The sequence below is a fragment of the Phodopus roborovskii genome, unplaced genomic scaffold (genome assembly GCF_943737965.1).
Source record: "Phodopus roborovskii unplaced genomic scaffold, PHOROB, whole genome shotgun sequence".
NCBI classification, from domain to species: Eukaryota; Metazoa; Chordata; class Mammalia; order Rodentia; family Cricetidae; genus Phodopus; species Phodopus roborovskii.
In genome coordinates, this window is record NW_026126571.1 from 27,737,180 (window position 1) to 27,753,111 (window position 15,932).

Here is a 15,932-nt window from a genome sequence, read left to right on the forward strand (position 1 = left end):
TCTTGTCAGAGCTGAAAAAGCAATTATAAAATTCTCTTGCTGCTCAAAAGATCCAGTGGTGACATTTTAGACAATTAGCAGATAGTTAAGATCATCAAAGGTAACATGTTGCTGACCTTTGGAACATAGGAGGGAAATATCAATGTTTTGATAAACACCTGCCTATTAGTAGAATTGTATCAATTCAGCGGATAGGGAGGGGTTATTCTAAATCCAGATGGGGGAGTGAAGAAATGGCTCAGTTGTAATGGCACTTGCCACTTAAACTGATGAACTAACTTTTATATCTTGGACCTGCATGGTGGAAGAAGATAACCACTCCTGCAAGTTGTTCATACCTGTACACCCATCACAAGCAAAACAAATAAATGTAAAATATATATTGAACAAAAACCAAGATATGAAAAACTTAGTGTAATGGCACATGCCTGTGATCACAGCACTTGGGAGGCTAAAATGGGAGGATTGCTGAACGCTTGGGGCCCCCTTGATCTTCATAGCAAATTCCATGCAACCAATGATACATAGTGAGAGCCTATTTCAACAAAGGAGGGAGGGAAGGAAGGAGGGAGGAAGAAGGAGGGGGACAGAGGGAGGGAGGAAGGGAAGAGGAAGGGGAGAAGAGAGGAGGAGGAAGGGAGGGGAAAAGAGGGATGGAGGGGGAGAAGGGACTGAGGGAAGAGGCGGGAGGGAAGAAGAAAAAAAAATAGAAGATGGATGGAAGGAAGGAAAAATTTTTAATTTTGGATTTTTTGAGGTGGGATTTCTCTATTGTAGCCCTGGCTATCCTGGAACTCACTATATAGACCAGGCTGGCCTCAAACTCACAGAGATCTGCCAGCCTCTGCCTCCCAATTAAATTAAATTAAAGATGTGTACCAAGCCACCATGCCCAGCAAGAAAAGTAAATTTAAAAAAAAATAGCAAGGACAAAGGCAGAGAGAGTGGTGGTATGATTGATTGAGTTCATCTGTGATGGGAGATGTCATTCTGTATATGTTTCTCATACTGGTAATGAATAAAGCACTGTTGGCCAATAGGAAAGGAAGATAGGAGGGACTAGGAGACAAGGAGGAAAGAGGAAGTCATAAGGAGGAGTCAAGATGGAGAGTCTGGAGAGAGCAGGACATCAGCCGGCTCTCAGTAAGATAACCATGTGGAAATTTTAGATTAACAGAAATGGGTTAATACTTAAGACAGAGCTAGCCGATAAGAAACTAGTACCTAGCCAACAGCATTATATCAAATACAGAGTCTCGGTGTGTTAATTGGGGCTGGTGCGGCAGGGGGACAAGACCAGGCGGCAGGCAGAAAAACCCTACTCTTTACACATTTGAAGTTGCAGTTGTAGAATGCTTGAACAAACATGAATGAAGTCCTAGGTTCCACCCTCAGTGCTGCATAAAATGGGCATCATGGTTCACAACTGTAAGCCTAACACTAGACTTGAGGATGAGAAGAGCAGAAGTTCAAGGATACCCTTGGCTACATACTGAGTTTGAGACCAGCCTGATATATATGATACTCTCTTAAAACAAGATAAATAATAGGATAAAATTAAAAGTGGGTAAAGGGCTGGGGAGATAGCTCATTCAGTAAAGTGTCTGCCTTGCAAGTGTGAGGAACCATTGTAGAAAGGGTGGCTATGATGGCATGTGCATGTAATTCCAGCAGTGAAGAGAAAGATGACAGATATTGGGACCTGCTAGCTGGCTGGCCTAGCCTGCTTAGTGAGTCCCAGGTCTCAGTAAGAGACCCTGTCTTTAAAAAAAGAAAAAAAAGAAAGAAAGAAAACTGTGGATAGCTCCCAAGGAACATACTGGAGATACTGGAGGTTGGCCTCTGGCCTCCACATGCATGTACCCATATAAGTCTATACAAGCACACACAAAAAGTGTTCTGTACCAGTAGACATTTTAATTGTGAAAACATGAGCATGGAGAGAATGCTCACAGCCAAAAACATGTACTGTTCTCACAGGGGACAAAGGTTTTGTTCCCAGCACCCATGGTGGGTGGCTTACAACTTTCTGTAACTCCAGCTGCTTGGGTATCTGACACCTCTGGCTTACTGTGGACACCTGTACTCACATGTGCACAAACACACACACACACATATATATTTTTAAATGTGAAAATACAAGCCACAAGCCAAGAAAAGACATGTTCAGCACACACAACAAAGGATTTGTGCTCTGCATATTACAATGCTCTTACTAAAAACACACAAAATAGGAAAATAGGCAAAGACACAGATCACAGATGAAGAAACTCAGTAGCTAACAGCAATATGTGACGCTGCTAAGCCTCATGCTACATAAGAGGTAAAATTAATCACATTTCACACTGGTCAGAGTAGAGACATTCAATCAGTGCCAGTGAGGGTGTTTATAGTTCTGGAAACACTATAGAGGAGTCATTGTGAAGATCAACTCTTCACACAACCATATCACCTAGACAGTCGTAAACACATATAAGATATGAACCAGTTATTTTTGCAGCATTGGTCACGGGAGGCAAAACCATATATAAATCCAAGGAGAAAGAAGAGGAAGAAGGGGAGATAAAGAGAAGGGAGGAAGAGGATTAGGATTAAAAATGGGGCAGGAGAAAGAGACATAGGGAGGAGAAGGACGAGGAGGGGAAGGAGAAAGAGAATGTGTTTTGTGATTATTCAAAAAATGGAAACGGTAGGGTAGAACCTAACATACCAATGTGGAAAAATCCACGTGCTTTTTTGGCCCAAGGTCACAAGCTGCATTTAAAAGTCAAGTTCCTTGGCTGGAGAGATGGCTCAACCATTAAAAATAAAGGTCAGGTTCCTACATCTCAGCTGAGAAAGATCTTCCATCCAGCTCTGTTTGTGTCCTTGTCTCTTTCAGAGAATACTGATGACGGACTTGGCAGGATGTTTCTCCATGTATCTGGCTTGGTCTAGGTTTGGGCTGGTAGTGACACCACAGGATGAGCTGTGTCCTCATTGATTACCAGCAGGAGCGATGGTGGCTTGGATTCTGTGGTGACATTGGCCTGTTTCTCACCTGGAAGTTCTCACTCTAATTAACACACATCTTGTGGAGACTCATTGAGACCACATGAATGCCCTGCTTCTGATAGAGTACCCTGAAGGAGGTTTGTTAACATTGGTGATTCCTGTCTGAATCAACTACTGTGAGTGCCCTCCATCTTGGCACAAGAGCAGAGAGTCCAAAGCTGTCAGCACGTCATAAGACCTAAAGGTCAAAGGTGTGACTAAAGAAAGATGTTTTGGCTGTTTTAGTCTAAATAACAACAGACCTGAATCTGAGCTGTAGCTACTCCTGACCTCAAGGCTAGGGAACAGGAAGTTGGAGCTAAGGTGTGGTTACTGAACCCTTAGAATAAGTGAGGAAGAAATGTCTGTTTGTTCCATATACATGATACTGTGTCCCCTTTTTGGTTATGGTATATAAGAGTGGTGAAAAATAAACTCGTGGCATTTCAGTATTGGCTGATCTGCCCTCCTGACCTTTATTCTGTCTGTCTTTCTTTATTGTCTATAGCTAGCCTTTCGCTCATCCACATTCCCCTACTCAGGTACAGACTTGGGGCCGCTCGGCTGGCTCCGATTGCAGCCCCACAAAGACCGCTCCTGACAAACAGCTATGCCTAGGTGCCTCATTTTACTTCAACAGCAGAAAACAGCAAGAGATGAGTCAGGCCTAGGGTATGAAGCAGAGCTTCCCTCCTAGGCCTCCTGATGATTGACAAGAAGTGAGTCTGGCTGTGAGGGTACCCATGGTATGTCAGACAAACCAGCTTTGCCAAAATAGCAGTTAAGGAATTGTGTCATTGAGATGGGACACACAGCATAAAATGCATCATTTGACCAGTTCTAGGTACAGTGCAATGGTATCCAGGGCAGCCATTTTGGTGAACGGCCATCCACACCCTATCTCCAGAATACCTTCATCTATACAACTGTGAAAAGTCAATGAAATTAAAGAGAAATCCAGCATTGTTTGGTCCTAAGTCCTGTTTAAGGCATAATTGTTACAATCCCACATCAGCTGGGATGTACAAATAGCTGCAGTTTGTACCTTCCTGTTCCTCAGTGGTCATCCCTTCTGATCCACTATGTGCCTTTTTGTTGCCCTTTCTAGAAAGTCTTACAAATGGAATTGTGCCCAGTGTGGTCTTCCTCAGGCCAGTGTGATGGGAGATGTCATTCTGTAAATATGTTTCTCTTATTGGTTAATGAATAAAGCATTGTTGGCCAATAGGAAAGCAAGATAGGCGGGACAAGGAAACAAGGAGGATTTGAGGAAGTAGTAGGGAGGAGTCAGCATGGAGAGACCTGAGAGAGCAGAACACCAGCCCCTCTCTCTGGTAAGATGAGACTACGTGGAAATATTTAGATTAATAGAAATGGCTTAATATTTAAGACAGACCTAGCCGATAAGAAACTAGTAACTGGCCAACAGCATTTATATCTCAGTGTGTTATTTGGGGCTGGTTCTCAGCGGTGGGACCAGACTGGCCGGGGGAAAACATACTGTAATACCAGTGCATCTGGGATTTTTCCAGTGTGAGATGTATGTGTGCTCTCCCCTTCTTGCTGCTAAGCAGGCTTACATTGCAGCAATGACGCCTGCTCCCCTTATCTACTTACCAGGTGGATGGGGCCGATTCTACCTTGGGAGATAAGAAAGTGCTATACAAAAGGCATGGAAACAGACCTGTCATTCCAGCGCTCAGAAGGCTAAGTCGACATTGGCTGGAGTTTGAATCAGCCTGAGCTACATAGTGAACTTAAGGCCAGTGTGGTATAAAGGGCAAGACCCTGTCTTAAAAAAAAAAAAAATGAAGCAGAGGAGGAGGGAAAGAGAAAGAGGAAGGAAGGAAGGAAGGAAGGAAGGAAGGAAGGAAGGGAAGGAAAAGAGAAGAGGGAGGGAGGAAAAAGACAAATATTCTCACACATAGCCTTGTTTTTGTTTCTTTCGAGCAGATAAGCAGGCACTTAGAAGTGACATTTCCTGGTAACATGAGAAGCCCGGGTTCACCCACAAGGAACTGCCTGCCGGTTTTCAAAGTGAGGCCATGTTCCCCACATCACTAACAGCTCATGAGAGACACCAGTGCCCCAGCCCTCATCAGCACTTGGGACTTTCCGTTTAGTCTGTAAAAAACAATTAATTTCAGCCATCAAAATAGATGTGTAGTGGTTGGTGTTACACTGCGGCTTTAACTTGAATTTTCCTAAAGACAATTAAGGACACTAGGTATTTTGCTCTGCTCTGCTTTCCACATACTTTTGTTAGTGACGCCTATTCAAACCTTTTGCCCATTTTTAGGTGGATTTTCTTCTCTTACCAAGTTTTAAGAATCTTTTTATGTGATGGACACAGGCTTGTGTTTTGATAGTACTTTCTCTAGTTGATGGCATGTATGGTAGCCTTTAGGAGCAGCAGCCCCAGATCACAACATGGAGACTTATTATTAGTTATAAATGCTCCACCTTACTTTAGGCTCTTCTTTTGCTAGCTCTTATAACTTAACCTGTTTCTCTTCATCTATGTTTTGCCTCAGATTTTTTACCTTTCTTTCATTCTGTATATCTTACTTTCCCGTTTCCTTTGTGGGGATCCTACTATTATGAAGAAATCTTGGCTGTAGTCTGGTAGGCTGCCTTGTCTGAAATGATTTGAATGTTGGATCACCTGGGACAGGGGGGTCTTGCTTGATCAAGCCATATTAGTCTGGAAGGAATCCATAGCTTTTCATTTTCTGTGGAAACAGAAATAGAAATCCTTTTCCCCTGTAACCTGTCCTTAGACTTAAATTTTGGAGTCAAAGCATTTTTAAAATATATAAATTGAATTAATCCAGCATTTCTTTTAACAGTTGTTATTTCCTCAGCAGTCAAATGATAAAAAGACAATATAATACTGTACAGTATCCAGATTCTCTCTGTGCTTTTCATCTTTACGTGGCTTTTTTATTACTCTATTTCTTCTATTTCTATTTTTTTTTTTTCATTTTTTGAGACACAGTTTCTCTGTGTAACTTTTATCTGTCCTGGAATTAACTCTGTATACCAGGTTTACTTTGAAATCATAGAGATCTGCTTGCCTCTGTCTCCTGAGTGCTGGGATTAAAGGCGTGTGCCACCACACCCAGCTACTGTCTTTTTAAAACCATTTTATTCTTTTTCTCTCCCAAGCCTATGTATATTTTAAAACACACTGTAAACTTTTAGCAGTTTTTCTTAATGTGAATCTGTCTTTACTGTAAATCTTTATCTATTTCTGGCCACAAGTCTTTATCTGGTAAACAACAATATTGCTAAACTGAAAGTCACAACTGTATTAGCAGCAGGCTATCCAAGATGGCGGCAGATACTTTTACCACCAGAATGGAGAGCTGTGCTCACCGCCTTGGTCTAAGCTGCCATCCAGCAGCATGTTGCGGGCTTGAAGATGTGGTCACTGCCATTGCCAGCTCTCGTTCACACCATTAAGTTGTTAGCTGAGCTCTTTAAAGGAAACCTCCCTTAAAGGAGCTGTGAAAGTCTCTGTTTGTCTCTAGCAAAAGAGTCCAACTGAGAAAAAGGCTGTTACTAGGAAGCCTTGCTTGTCTCTGTCCTTTTGTTTCTAAAACCCTTCTTAGGCTTTTCTTAAGTTTTAAGTGGAAGTTCTTATTAGCTACGTTGAAGGCGCCATTATGTTATGAGCAGTTTTTCCCCTGCCAGCCTTGGCCAACTGCTTTGCCAGCCCCAAATAACAGAGAGACTCTGTATTTGATATAAATGCTGTTGACCAGTTACTAGTTTCTTATCCTCTGGCTCTGTCTTAAATATTAACACATTTCTATTAATCTAAGTATTTCCACGTGGTCTCCTCTTACCGGAGAGAGGGGCTGGCGTTCTTCTCTCTCTGTCCTCCATCTTCCATCCCCTCCCTATTTCTTCCTCTCTTCTCCTTGTCTCCTAGTCCCACCTATCTTGCTTTCCTATTGGCCAACAGTGCTTTATTCATTAATCAATAAGAGAAACATATTTACAGAATGACATCTCCCATCACACTACATATATCATTTTATTTAATTTTGCTCATATGGCATATAAAGTACACATCTTCCTTTTATGCATTTAGTGTCTTATGATAGCTACATGTTGTCTATAGTAGTACTTTCTTGTGGTGACCACTAGCCCCAAATAATGACATGAAGATGTATTATTAATTATGAAAGCTTAGCCTTTAGCTTGGGCTTGTTCCAAACTAGTTCTTATAACTTAAATTAACCTAATTCTATTAATCTATGTCTGTCACTTGGCTTTTTACCTTTCTTCCATTTTGTATGTTCAAATTGTTCTGTGTATTGCTGGCGTCTCTCCTGAGCCTAAATTCATCTCCAGTTCCTCTCTCTCCTCAGAAGTCCTGACTATTCTCTCCTGCCTAGTTATTGGCCACTTACCTCTTTATTAATCCAATCAGAAGGTGCATTGGCAAATTCACAGTGTACAAAAATATTATCCCATAGCAGTTGTTTTACGGAGGGTTTGCATTGCTTTGATAAAACACCATGGCCAAAAGCAACTAGGGGAGGACACAGTTTCCAGTTTATAACTCTCAGATTACACTCACTCCATCACTGAGGGAAGCCAGAACTCAAGGCAGAAACCTGGGAGCAGGATCTAAAGTTCAGGCCATGGAGGAATACTGCTTACTCTATTGTTCCCAATGGCTTGCTCATATTGCTTGTACCACCAAGGAGTCTGCCCAGGAGTGGCACCACAGTGAACTGGGTCCTTCCACATAAGTCATCAGTCAAGAAAATGCCCTTCAGACTTATTATAGTCCAGTCTGATGGAAGCATTTCTTCAATTAAGATTTCCTCTTTCCAGATATGGTTAAGTTTGTGTCAAGTTGGCTAAAATTAACGAGTACATGCATCAAACATTCAGTAAAGGTTTTAATGTATTTGTCTTTGTGCCACATGAGTGCCTGGTGCCCCTGCAGGCCAGAGAGGGTGTCAGGATCTTCTGGAACTAGAGTGACAGAAGGTTGTGAGCTACTATGTGGATGCCGGAAATAGGAGCCAGGTCCTTTGGAAGACCAGATAGTGCTCTTACCTGAGTCATTTCTCCAGCCCCTCAGAAAACAAACAAACAAACAAAAAACCAAAAAACCATTAGATCAGATTTCATGTTGTAACTCAGACTAATGTAAAACTCACTAGGTAGCCCAGATTATCCAAACTACTGATCCTCCCACATCTGCTTCTCCAGTGCTAGGATTACAAATGTGAGACACCAAGCCCAGCTGGAACACATTTCTTCATTTCTTTTCTTTTCTTTCTTTCTTTCTTTCTTTCTTTCTTTCTTTTTTTTTTTTTTTTTTTGTTTGTTTGTTTGTTTGTTTTTGTTTTCAAGACAGGGTTTCTCTGTCTTGGAGGCTTCCAGGAACTAGCACTTATAGAACAGACTGGTCTCAAACTCACAGAAATCCACCTGCCTCTGCCTCCCAAGTGCTGGGATTAAAGGCGTGAGCCACCACTGCCCGCCATGAATGCACCTGCTCTTTCCTTTTAAAGACAGGGTCTCACTATGTAGCCCTGGCTTGGAACTGACTATGTAAACCAGGCTTAAGTGAAGTCTCCTAGCAGTTTTATTACTAAAACAAACATAGGCAATACCTAGAACTAGTTAACCTGATAAGAAAGAGAACAGCATGGAAAGCTCCTGAACCTGTGCTCTCAGATGCTTACCTCCTGAGGAGAAAGGTAGAGGCTTTTATCAGATTAAGTATACAATCCTGGATATCTTATAACACACTGAGAAATTCCACTGCTGCATTTAGGAGACATTCTGGTGTGTGTGTGTGTGTGTGTGTGTGTGTGTAAGCTACATAATAAGACACTGTCTTAAATATGTTACAGTTGGGATAGCTGGGTTTGCTGACTCACACATATAATCCAAGCACTCAGGAAGAAGAGGAAGGATGTTTGGCCAACCTGGGCTACATACTGCTGCCAGTGGTAAACAACTGTCCCTGTGTTCAGACTTGTTCCTAACGTTAGATTCCGAAAAGGTGTGATGACTCCACAGCTATGAACAGTATTAATGCTCTGGGACCTTGGCCTCATTCTCCTCTAGAGAGAGTGTCCCATTGGTCTTCTCTCACACAGTCCTTTGTGCAGACAGTCAGTGTCGATGACTGTTTCAGTGTGGCATGGCATCTTGGGATTGACTTTCCATTCAAGAGAAATGCTCTCCCCAGTGCTGGCCTTCTGTCTCTTTCTTTCATGGTTTCTCCAGTCATCTTTTTTTTTTTATAAGTTAGCATCTTTATTAGTAGGTATACTAAAGCACGTTTTCATCAGACAGAAAACATAACAAAGTCATGTCAGCTTGACAGCTCTACAGCATTAATACAACATGTGGAAGAGACGAGGAAAATGTATTCCTATCAATCTTTGTATTGCTGGACGCCTGTTTTTTTGAAAAATAAGAAAGACAAAGTAGGGTTTTTTCTTTGACCTTTGAATTCTTCAATTACCCTGCCAAGCTTCCAAGACAATTAAGACATACATAATGTTTCTATAGGCTCTTCTTAGCCTGTGATTGATACCCTGTGCTGAGACAGTGTGGCGATGTACAAAGAATTGTCTCAGCTACAAACATGTTAATAAAAGATGGAATGCCAAATATATCTAAACAGAAAGAAGTCACGAGGACAGAGTGTGCCTTTCATAGGTGCCGCTGTTGTTTGTGTCACGGTAGGGGCAGGACCACCACTCACTTGGCTTTCTAATCTATTTACTGGCCTGTTTGAGCCTTTATGGCGCCACCTGCTGGCAATCAGTGGCATTGCATTTGAGCAGCTCTGGAGAAAGATGTGGGTGGAAATAAAATTGTGTTTGGAGATGAGCCTGTTTCATCATAATTGCCTTGTTTGTGACAAGCCTTGTTTTGTAGCTTGAGCCATCCTTCAGTTTATGATCCAGTTGCCTCAACCTCCCCACGTGATATGATTATAGGCATGTGCCACCACACCCCACCTGTTTTATATTTTTGAAGCATAAAGTATGTACAACCTGCTCTTTGGATTAACAGTTCATTAAAAGCTCTAAAGCACAACGTTCAGAAGTCAGTTCTCATCTTCTACCATGAGTTCAGAAATCAGACTCAGAACTAGACTCAACTAGAACAGAACCAGTAAAACTGTCATCATCCCCACCCCCTCATAAGGTGTTCGAAACCCAATCTTATAAGGTGGATAATTCAAACTGAAACCTCATGGAGGGCCCACTAAGATAACTCATCAGATTGAGGTACTTGTTGCCTGCCAAGCCCTGGCACTGTGTGATAGGAGCAAAGAACCAGCTCACGAAAGAGGTGTTCTGACCTCCAAGTGCTCGCCTTGGTGCACATGGGCCCAACCCCAAACTAAAAAAATCAATTTTGTTTTAACAACAACAAAAGAAACTTGATTGATCCCTTCATCAAGGACTTTTTGGAGTACTGTTTATTTCTTGTGCATATTCTCAGCTCTCTCCTCATTTAAAGGAGCCCAGCTGGCAGGATTTCCATAGCTCACAGCATCCGTTTCTCTAGTGCCTTCCCAGTATTTTAAAACTAGTTTGAAATGCAAAACCTCACCCATCCTGTGCCCTCTTTGATTCTTACATGCTGACTTTGCTTGCATTAAACAAGGCGGAAATCGAAGCCTGAGACCAGCTCTAAGCTACTTGCCTTTCAGTTTTGGTAGGAGGTGCCCATTCCTCTTTTTCCTCCCTGACTCAGAATAGTATTTCCCAATGCTTTCATGTTGGAAGGGCCCCACGGCTGACCAGTCAGAGCAGGGCAAATCCTCTTGGGCCACTTTATTCAGTGTGCCTGGCAGAGCAAAAATTTGTGGACCAGCCCGTGATTTGCAATTGAGAACAACACACCTGTTTGGACACCTGCATCCCCAACCTAATGGTAAATCTGAAACTGCTGTTCTCCATAGAAGTTCTCAACCCATTAAATAAGTGTTTAAAAAGAAAATGTCAACACTGCTCTCACTGCAAGCAGGAAGAGACAGTTTATTCTGTAATTAAATATAAGTGATCATGGCCCAAGAACACAGATTCAGGATACCCCAAATTTCATGTTCCAACATGGTAACAGTTTCATGAAGGGTTTTTTGTTTTTTTAAATAGTGACAGGACAAGGATAATTCTCAAACAGATTAGTGGGAACATCGGGTGAGCAGATTGAAGCAAATCAGATTAAAGCACCACTGTAGGCCTCTGGTGCTAGTAGAGGACATCCTTAGCCTTTGGTTCATGGGAGCTGTTCCTGCTGGTACATCCCAAAACCTTTCACTTATTAGTCTAACCTGGTTGTATTAGGTCAGATGCAGAGGTGGGCAAGGAAGGCTTGATAAATTTTAATTAGCCTCTTGACCTGCAACATCCCAGCTTCTCCACAGCACTGAAGTTAGGATCAGTTTTGTAGAAGGCTCGGTGTGAGATGCAGTTCTTTCCAGAAACTTTCATTCACAGAAAAGAACTCAGTAAAAGACTCCTGCCAAGCTTGACAAGGCTCTGGGTTCCTGTCATCTAGCAGCATTCTCTGATCATAATGGCCATCATTGTCACCAGGACAGTTTATTGGCTTGTGCAAGACCACCAAGATTGGCTTTGTTTCCTGTTGATGGTCCCTCATAGGAGGTATGGGAAAATCACTGGACCCTTCTCTGAGATCCCAGGTGGACCTCTCTGCTGTTTACATATAATTCTGCCTTAATTGCATGGGGCTTTCTGGTCCCAGGAGGTGCTAGAGTCCACAGAGGCTGGAAGGTTGACTGAAACATGGCAGGGGGCAGGTGCTTTCCATGCAGCTTTGAGGAAGTTGTCTTCAATGCTGGTGAGACTTCCTGGTGATGCAGCCACTAGGAGTTACCCATGCTCCTGTAAGTAACTGCTTGCCCATATTTTGTAAGCTAGCCCAATGAACAAATTGGTTCCCAAGTTGAACTTTGCTGAATCATACTTTGGTGTGTTTGGAGTCTTAGAGGGAAGAGATGGATGGCAAGAATTGCTGCAACAATTGCATGGCAAGCATAAATAAGTAAATACTGCAGTAAGCTTTGAAACTGCACACTCAGCAGGGGCTTGGCATTCACTACAGGCTCTCACTTGTGATGTTTAAAAGTTTCCAGTACAGGAGGAGCCATTCTCATGACACCCCCCCCCCGTCCCTGCCAGTTAACCTGAGCAGTGCTTGAGGCCCAGCAAAGACACACCACACATACTCAAAGCCTCTACCTCCCCATGTGATTCCTCATGGGCCCCAATTCTACAACTGTGTGTGGTACTGCTCATGTAGAGACAGAGAATGAAACCAAAAAGATACCATAACCTGGAAGAGACAAGCTGGCGGTCAAGGCAAAGGAGTGACCTCAGGCATCTCATCTGCTTTGGTCAGCCCTGCCTCCTGGAGAAGAGAAGTGAAGAAACAGAAAGCCATGCCAACCTAAGAGGCATCATTTCAGGGATCTAAGCCGCCCTGGTTATGTCAACTTGAAGAAGGAAACCTCAAATGAGAAAATGCCTTTAACTTCCTTGATTAGAGATTAATCTGGAAAGGGCCCAGTCCACTGTGGGTGGTGCCAAGCCTGGGCTAGTGGTCCTGGGTTGTATAAGAAATTAGGCTGAGCAAGCCATGGGGAGCAGGCCAGTAGCAGCGCAGCATCCTCCATGGCTGCTGCTTCAGCTCCTGCCTTGTGTCCTTTCCCTGACTTCTGTCAATGATGGACTGTGATTGGGATATGTAAGCCAAATAACCTAAGCTCTTTTCAGTCTGTGTTTTATCACAGCAATTGAAAGCAAACTAGCACATGAAGTAAATGAATATGTGCTTGTGTTTGGATGCAAAAGTGTGTCCGGACAATTCTAGAACGGCTTTGCATTCTACTGCTTTCTGAAGCTCCCTCTGATAGAATGAGCAGCGCCTGTTTCCCTAAACACCCCTTAGCTTATCGATCTGCTTGGAGCAAAGAACAGAGCTGTGAAACAATACTGCAAAAGAATTCCTTTTCTCTGCAGGCAACAGACTATTTTTAAAGTCCAATAACACGCTTTAGAACACATAAAAGAGCCGTGGGTGAGGGCACTCTGTGAGAAGAAGTGGGGGGAGGCCTTAGTTTGCAAGCACAGAGGTCTCAAAGAAAACTCTTTGCAAATCTTAAGCCTGAGGCTTTAACTGGATTTTCTTTCTCTGTCTTTAGTAATCATGATTTTTGTTTTGTTTCAAGACAGAGTCTCAGTATGTTGCCCAGGCTGAACTTGAACTTGTACTTGCTGTCCTTCTTCCCCAGCTGCCCAAGGGTCAGGATGATAGTGGGTATCATCAAATCCAACTAGTAACCACTGTTTTAATGTGTCCATCCTTCTAGGACCCAAGCACAGACTGTTTCAGGGGTCCCCAGCCTCCTGACAATCTAAGAGCACCACTCAGATTGTGAGCAGCCAGGGGACAGACACAGTCAGGAATGAGGGGATGGAGGCCTAGCTCCACACTGTCGCCTTTAGCAGCCCGGGTAGTTCCCCATGGTCTCTTAGAACCATCACTAAGACAAACGCAGGATTGTTGGCTTTGACACAGAAAATAATTTCAAGACTAGCCCGTGTTTTTATTCACAGCAGAAATTTGCTGAAGAAAAGACACAGAAAACATGGTTGTGTGGTTCTCAAAGAATCAGTTTAGTAAAATACTTCTTTCAAAGAGATTTAAAGCACAGAAGTTAAGAGAAAAATAAAACACAGCCAGGTGTGAGCCTGGGCCTCTCAAGGAACAGTCACAGAAAGTAAGACATGTCTAAAACTGCGTAGGGCCTCAAGGAGTCTCAGTTGTCTTGCAGTAGACATGCACCATTTCAGTGGCTCTGTTACATCTCAAAGTGTGAAGACACTGTTTCCCCTTTTCTCTTTATGATAAATACTGGGCTCCCTCCAGAAGTGTCTCAGATGGCCTTAGAACTGAGGAAGGGAACCAGGTACCACAAGTGCTGTACAGGCATTTAGTGCAGCCCCTTCCCTGTGAGCCCCGAAGAGCCCTGCACACTGCACAGGCGTTTAGTGCATGTCCCTTCCCTGTGAGCCCCGAAGAGCCCTGCACACTGCACAGGCGTTTAGTGCAGCCCCTTCCCTGTGAGCCCCGAAGAGCCCTGCACACTGCACAGGCGTTTAGTGCAGGCCCTGTGAACCCTGAAGAGCGCTGGTTTGAGGGCTAGACTAGGAGCACAGGCTTGCTGAGGGAGGGGAGAAAGGTCTTAAGCAGTTGTTAGCTGTTTCAGGAGTTCTCACTTCCCTTCCCGTCCCCATAGTTTTCCTGCCTTTCTATTCTGCCTCAGTGGTGTTCATCTAAGGTGTTCTAATACCAATAAAGACTTGGGAGTCAAATATTGGGGTGAAAACGTGATAGATCAAAGAAGCAGCAGTTCAGCGACCAGTTGACCTCTCCACACTTCCCAGATGGGAGAGACCACAAAATCTCTAAGCTCCTCCCTCCTCCTTCTTGTGCATCTGCTCTGTCTGTATTCCTGGCTCGTCTATGCTGATTCAGGTCAGCTAGTGACCAGTTTCACCCCCTGATTCCAGGTTAACTTTATTAACATAGTTTCAGGGTGTCACAGCGTGATCTAGTATCTGTAACACCTCAGGACCATGGCGGGGGGGGGGGGGTAGGAGGGGGACAGTGAGACTCTTTGCTGCTGCTGTGAGGAAGCACCTGATTGGCAGCTTCTCAGCAACAGACACCCCTCCACTCACAATTCTGGGGGGCGGGAGCCCGAGATCAGCACAGTGGGGTCTGCCGAGGACCACTTCATATATCATACGTAGATGCTGCTTCCTCACATGGTGGCTGGGAAAAGTCAACTCTCTGAAGCCCCTCCCATCGTGACTAATCACCTCCTGAGCACCTCAGCTCCTCATAGCAAACCTTGAAGGGAGGGTGTCAGTGTGAGGGTTCTGGGGCAACAAAAGTAGGGGAGGCTGCCAGCGGAACCCTCAGAATGGGCAGTCTGCTTTCGGTACCTCCTCTTTCAACTAGCACTTTTGTTAATATATTTCTGTGTGTGTGTGTGTGTGTGTGTGTGTGTGTGTGTGTGTGTGTGTGTGTGTGTGCCTCAGTACGCATGTATAAGTGTGCATTATATGTATGTACGTGCTTGGGCCTCAGCAGTCAGAGGACAACTGTAAGAGTTGTTCTCTCCTCCTATCATCTAGGTCCTGGGGATTTAACTCAGGCTTGGTGGCAGTTGCCTCTACTGGCTAGGTCATCTATCTGAACCATTACCTAATATCTTTGGTTGTCTTTCTTAGCTGAGCTAGGTGTTCATTCTAATCTGACATCAGGGATTTGGTTTTTCTTGAGGAGACTTCCTGTTGGGGGTTATCTGGCCTCAAGAGGGTATGCCCCCTGATTTGTTTGGCACTTTGAAGGACTGGGAATGTCCAGCCCTCTCCCGAGCCCCCGATATGAAATGAGTGACTGTTTTTAGAGTTTGCTGCTTGCCCTCCCTGGCTGCCCTCCTGTGGGAATACAGATACTGGGGCTTCTGTGGGCTACAGAACTCCAGTGCTGCTTACGGACAAGGACAGTGCCCTTTATGGGGCCTTTGTAAAGCAAAAAAAAAAAAAAAAAAAAAAAAAAAAAATGCCATACAAAGCATTTTGCAAACATGGTTTTGGCTGCACTTTTCATGCTAGGATAAAGAACAGCCTTCAGACTAGAGTACCTGGTTTCTGCTTTTCAATAATTGCTCTCAAGGAGAAGTTTAATGTCAGGATTTCAAACAATGTTTCTCTGAAGCCTTTTCTTGGGAGGCGGTGGGATAGTTCAGTGAGTGCCAAGACTGACAACCTGAGTTTGAACCTGAAACTCACAAGGAGGAAGGA